The sequence below is a fragment of the Notolabrus celidotus genome, chromosome 10 (assembly GCF_009762535.1).
Source record: "Notolabrus celidotus isolate fNotCel1 chromosome 10, fNotCel1.pri, whole genome shotgun sequence".
NCBI lineage: Eukaryota > Metazoa > Chordata > Actinopteri > Labriformes > Labridae > Notolabrus > Notolabrus celidotus.
In genome coordinates this window covers 22393766-22399765 of record NC_048281.1, presented here as the reverse complement: position 1 = coordinate 22399765, position 6000 = coordinate 22393766, and positions in this window count along the sequence as shown.

The following is a 6000-nucleotide window of genomic DNA, read 5'->3' as shown; positions in this document are numbered from 1 at the left end:
GAATCCGCTTGTGGCTGGCTGCAGAAACACCGGAAATCACATAGACATGAATGGGAAAAAGATGATCTTTGCAGCATTAATAAACATGTTTACAGCCTGGTTCAAAAAGTGTCTTGGCTCTACAGTAGCTAATCTCTCTATCGGCACACACTGTATGGGGGTGAATTTTTTTCTAATGCAACGGTTCAGAAGATATTAAGATTACAAGTTTTTTTCCCAAATAAGAACATGACTGACTTGACTCCCGGTCGGGAACGCATAGCTGTTGGCTAGGAGGCTTGAACTCCGCCCCTTTACGTCACACTGCCTGGTTGAGTTCAGCATTTCCAATATGGCTGCCACCGTCGATTGGCTTCAAAACAGCGCTCAGGAACAGATGGGTTACGTCACGGATACTACGTCCATATTTTATACAGTCTATGGTTCCAACCTGTCTGTCAAGTCAGCCATGTCCTTATTAAGTTAAAACTCATAAGTTTAATATCTCCAAAAAAACTGAGTTATAAAAAATAATTACCCCTGTACAGTGTGTGCCAAATGAGCTATTCAGACCTGAACCACTTTTTGAACCAGGCTATAAACATGTTTAATATTGCTGCAAAGAGCATCTTTTTTGAATGGGTGTGTATGTGGTTTCCGGTGTTTCTGCAGCCAGCCTCAAGTGGATTCTCGATGAATTGCAGTTTTTAGCACTTCCGTCTGGGCGTAATATTTTAAGACCGGAGGTTTCCGTTTTGCAAGAACTGACAGTATAACATGACCAGTGTGTAAGCTCATGCTCTGATACTGATATAGCATGCCAGATGGTCACAGGGAAAATTTTTGAGCACTGGGTGGCATAAGTTGTGGTAAGTGTCCTGAAAGGCATGGAGCTCCCATGTAGACAGTAGTCTGCTCCATGCTCCTTGGTAATCATCACTCTCTGGAGAGTCTTGCAGTTGCGAGCAGAGACCAGCCAAACACGAGATGCAATCATGTAACCAATTCCATCGCTATCCATGGAGTGTCTGTCTGAGTTTCTGAACACCCTGGTTGTTCACATAATAGACTGCATACATTAAAGCTGAGCCCTTATCCCATCGGCTCAGATTCCTGCCTGGGCCATTTGCTGCCTTTTGGTTTTCACTGTTAAATTAGGTCACAATGTCCAAATAACTTGTGCTAAATCAAGTTTCTAAGTATGAGGGTTTTCAGGGCAATGCTTAACTTCTTTTATTTTCTGAAAACTGAAGAAGTGGGTACACCGAAGTAAAATTACTGTGCTTACAAGTCTATTGGAGGTGTGGAGAAATATGCATCCAAGAATTTGAAATTGCTTATTTTTTTACAAGGTTATGCACCCTTTGCATAGTTGAGGGTTTCATCATAACATAATAGGAATTTGACTTTCTGCCAAAATGCTGGCTTGGTGTTGTTAGGGCCAAGACCTGGGTTGTTGTGTATTCTCTACATGCGCTAATAATGCCTATTGCTTGACTGGGTAACATAGCTACAGCTGACAACAGAGACAAACACTTTGAAATTTCCGAATTTCATGAGAAACATCCTGTTGTTTCAGAAATGATGCGCAGTCAAAAATATGTATGGTAATCAAATGCCCATGTGTGAAGAATGCATAGTTGTCTAGCCCGTTGTTTTGCATGATGCATGGGTTTTCAGTCATTTGGGCAGTGAACCCTTAGATGGATTGCTATTTAGTGGACAGGGACAAATCTATGATGTGAGGTGTCAAGTCCTAGGTCCATGTCACAAGAAGTTGGGGCAACGGATCCCAACAGTGACTGAAATGGACTTTTCCATACATTCTAGTCTTTTGGGTCAGGACTAACAACACATTATGTTGGTACAGTTTCATTAACATACAGTATTTTGTTATATAACTTACAGCAAAGTAACTGTTACAGAATACCGTTACCATCAGACACGTCCCTCAACATTCTAATAATCTCAAAAAACTGTTTGGTCACTCAACACTGGACTGTTATGTAGAACTGGTTTGTCCTGTTTGAGTTTTTGTTTGTATGCTTGGAGCAGATGAATGGAGATATGATCTGTCCTCCCAAAGGCATGACAGGAGAGGAAGGGACATCACTAGAGGAGGACATATGAAGCTCGGAAGTGAAACTTGAGCGAACAGCACGGCTTCAGTTTGAAGTATAGGAGCTTGTATTGAAGATAAAATGTCACAGGAGTGATCATGTACAGAGCTTTAAACCTCATTGGTGCTTCAGAAAATGTTTCATTCAAGTTAGTTTAGAAAGTTTTAAATGTAAATTGGGTGATTGGTATTCGTGAGCTAAGAGGAAAGATGATAAAGTCAGAAATAAAGATATAAGTACATAATCATGTACCAGCTCATTTATTCCTATTGAAAACATCAGTCTCTAAAAAACTTTATTGCATCACATTACCACTTTGAATTTTCATACTAATATCAGGCATGAAGCTGCAGATGTAGCTGTGTTTGCTAGACAACAATGGTTATAAATTCCCCATTTGTAAGTAATAACCTGGTAAAAACATGAAGCAGAAAGTGGCATGAAAAGAAAAGACTTGAGTAAAATACAAATATCTCAGCTGTGTTCTAGTGCTGCATTTAAGTGAATATCCATACATTTCACTTCTTCTGAGCACTGACCGGAATGGCTGTTTGAACACAGTCTAAATTATTTTTGTGCTCTGTAGAAAGATAAAAACAAATGTGCAGTAGGTGCTTGCTTTGTTATTTTTGAGGCAAAAGTGTGTACATTGTCAGGGATCAGTGCTCTCATTGAACCGATTGGTAGAACAGGCAAATAATACAATAACACAGTTAGTTTGGTGAAGTTTTTATTCTCAGTCACACAAAGAATAAGTACTGAAGTAATTGTCATGGGCACTTACAATTACATTCAACTTCAAGATTCCTCAATAACATAGAAGTGATGCTAAATGTGTCTACGTGTCTCCTCTTATCAGCTTTGTTGAACAGAGTGAGTTCAACAAAGTGGTTAACTCCTTCATTTTCTTGACTACAATAAAGCTTTACTACCCATCCCCCATAGCACTCCCTCTCTCTCTGTCTCATTCACACACAGACTCACACTAAAAGACACGCTCACACTCACACAGAGACACACACACACACACACACACACACACACAGAGAGAGAGAGAGAGAGAGAGAGAGACACACACACACACACGGGTCTTTGAGCTGAAGTGCTAATTGATGCAAAGTAATGGAGAAGGTGAAGCAACAATGGCTGCCCTCCCAAGTTTCTCCCAAAGTTTTTTTTCTGAATGGCCCCTGTTCATCTCAGGATGTGTTTTTTTGATTGAAAATTCTTAAAAGGACAGAAATAACCAAATAAAAAGAGCAGAAGGAGAACGATTAAGAGCTGTAGGAAAGAAACAAGGACAGGGAAGGATGAGAATTAGTAGGGGGAAAGGTTTCCTGCAGTTTGTAGGTCAGACTTACAGCTGTGGTCATCACCTTTCTCAGCAGGGGACTTGGTCACACTTACGCAAGCACACACACACACACACACCCATACACCCACTCACACACACAATCAACTGCGATTGTCTGTGGGAGTTTGACCTGAGCCAGATGGTCACTGCTGTCTCTGTCATGTCTAAGCCAATGTTTTTCACGCTTAAAAAAAGCATTTAATTCAGATATGGAGCTCTTAAAAAGAAATTGTGTTGCCCAATCAATAAAGTATCACTAACATTCTTTCACTGGAGGCTGTGTATTACTGTAAGAAGACACAGTTATGTAACCACAAACTCCTGATGACTCATTTTGAATGACAACTGAGATTACACAATGTATTTCTGTTATAAGCTTGTCTCTACATTTTTGTTGTATACGTTAAATGGCTATGACAATTTGAATTAAAAAAAAACTTTTTATTTTTTATGCGAGTTCATTAGCCTAGCACTGCAACATTTATGTGCATTAATTCCACTTAATGAGAGACAAATATGTCTTCATTTACACTGTTGTCCTCTAGAGGCAGTGTGCAGGACTAAAGTGTTTGTTTCTGGATTATAGCAACACCTCCTAACACATCACCTCTAGGTGGAGTTGTTATTTAAATGCACTGTATGTCCATTTATTTCCTGTTATACAGCCATAGATAGGACTTCTAAAAAGTACATTCAGTTTGATCTTTTTGGTCATGATGTCAACTGCAATCCTAAATAAGTTTGTTTAATGAAGCTTGATGCAAATTCTTAATCTAACAGTTACCTTTATGACATGTGAGAAATTGCGACAGAAGGTTGAACTTAAGGTCTTGATAAAAATACATTTTTACTGAAGTCCTTAAATACGTCTGGTGAAGGAAATGTTGTTTTCCAATGGGTCAACATTTCTCCTTTCAAGGGAGCATGCTTGCGTGATTGTGAGTCTCTAAAGATCATGCCAAATCACCCTGTGCATCCAGTGTTTTTTATCAGACTCCAAACATGTGTTTTCAATGTTCTTTAAATATTCCGCCTACACACACACACGCACACTCAAACACACACACACACACACACAAGCATGCAAATGTGTAGACAAACACACGGTACTTCAGTGCCAGATAGTTTAATAGAAACCCCTCCCTTGTTGTTTTCGAGACTTTTTTTTCTTTTGCATCTGAAGACGTGAGTCAAATATTGAGAGAGAGAATAAAGTGATGCATAGCTGACTGTGGATGTTTATCAATCCAACAAACAGTGGTTCCTGTCTAACACAGGTTTGAATGGTAAACTTTGGAAAATTCACCTGTGGCGAGCACACAAATGCAACAATGTTGTTTGGCATAAAGTGCACTTTACTGACGCACTCTCTCCATTGGATTGGAAATTTCCCTGAGGCGGCTGGAGCGTTAACTCTGCAGATGTTGGAATTAAACAAGTACTCATAGATTTAAAAACGTGGGTTAGTAAGATGAAATGAGTTGTTAAAACTTTTCATTTAACTCTTTAAATTCTGTATTCAAGTGAAACAACATCTTGTAAGTTTATATGATACAAGATGCTTGATTTTAGATACTGAAAATGGAAGTCAGAAGAAGAAAAAACATTAGGTAGACTATGAATAAGCATGCTCTTAGTGGAAAAACATTTACAATGACTGAACTGCTTTGTCAGTTATAAAACCTAAGATTTGCCGAAACAACAATTACTGGCAGCATTGACTTTATTAGTTGAATACAGATATGTCTTAAAAAATGTTTAAACATTGTTTTTCATACATACATTGTAAGTTATAAATCAAAGAGCACTCTGCATTTGTATGAGTTACTTATTCCTCCTCACGACATTGTGGTCAAGCAAACCACTCTCTTAGCCTTGCTGTGTTGCTGTGGCCTGGCTTAAACCCTGGGCAGTTTTTCCCCCCTTGCAAACACACACACACACACACACACACACACACAGAGAGAGAGAGAGAGAGAGAGAGAGAGAGAGAGAGAGAGAGAGAGAAACTGCCTTGCAGTCTTGTAAATCTAGGTTTTGTTGTTTCCAGCAGCAGTTTAATTTAACAAGGGCTGGGGTGGGAGAAAAGTGGCGACTCAGGTCACGGCATGGAGTGGCTGTGCTTGTGTGCATGTGTAAGCACATGCACTTGTTGATTTGAAGGTATGAGCAAACATATTTGAAGCCATTCACAATAGATTCTATAAATACATGTAACATTTTGGCTCATTTTCAACACTAGCAGTAGTTCTTCCTATTCCGTCTTACCTGTAACTCCCTTTAGGTTTTATGAAGTGTGATGATAGAGAGCTTTAAATGCATTTTAAAAAGGGAGATCATTTTGAAAATGATGTTTTAATTCCACAGAATAACAATTCGATGAGCAGCTGCCCTGATGAAATAAGTTTATCTTATGGTAAGAGGTCTTCAAGATAGAAGTTTCATGAGTTCACCTAGTTATTCAGTCCATGTTTGATCAATACTTGTCTTTTACTTTTATTGATACCAAAGCTTATGAACAACACAGTCACATCTTGGATGCATATA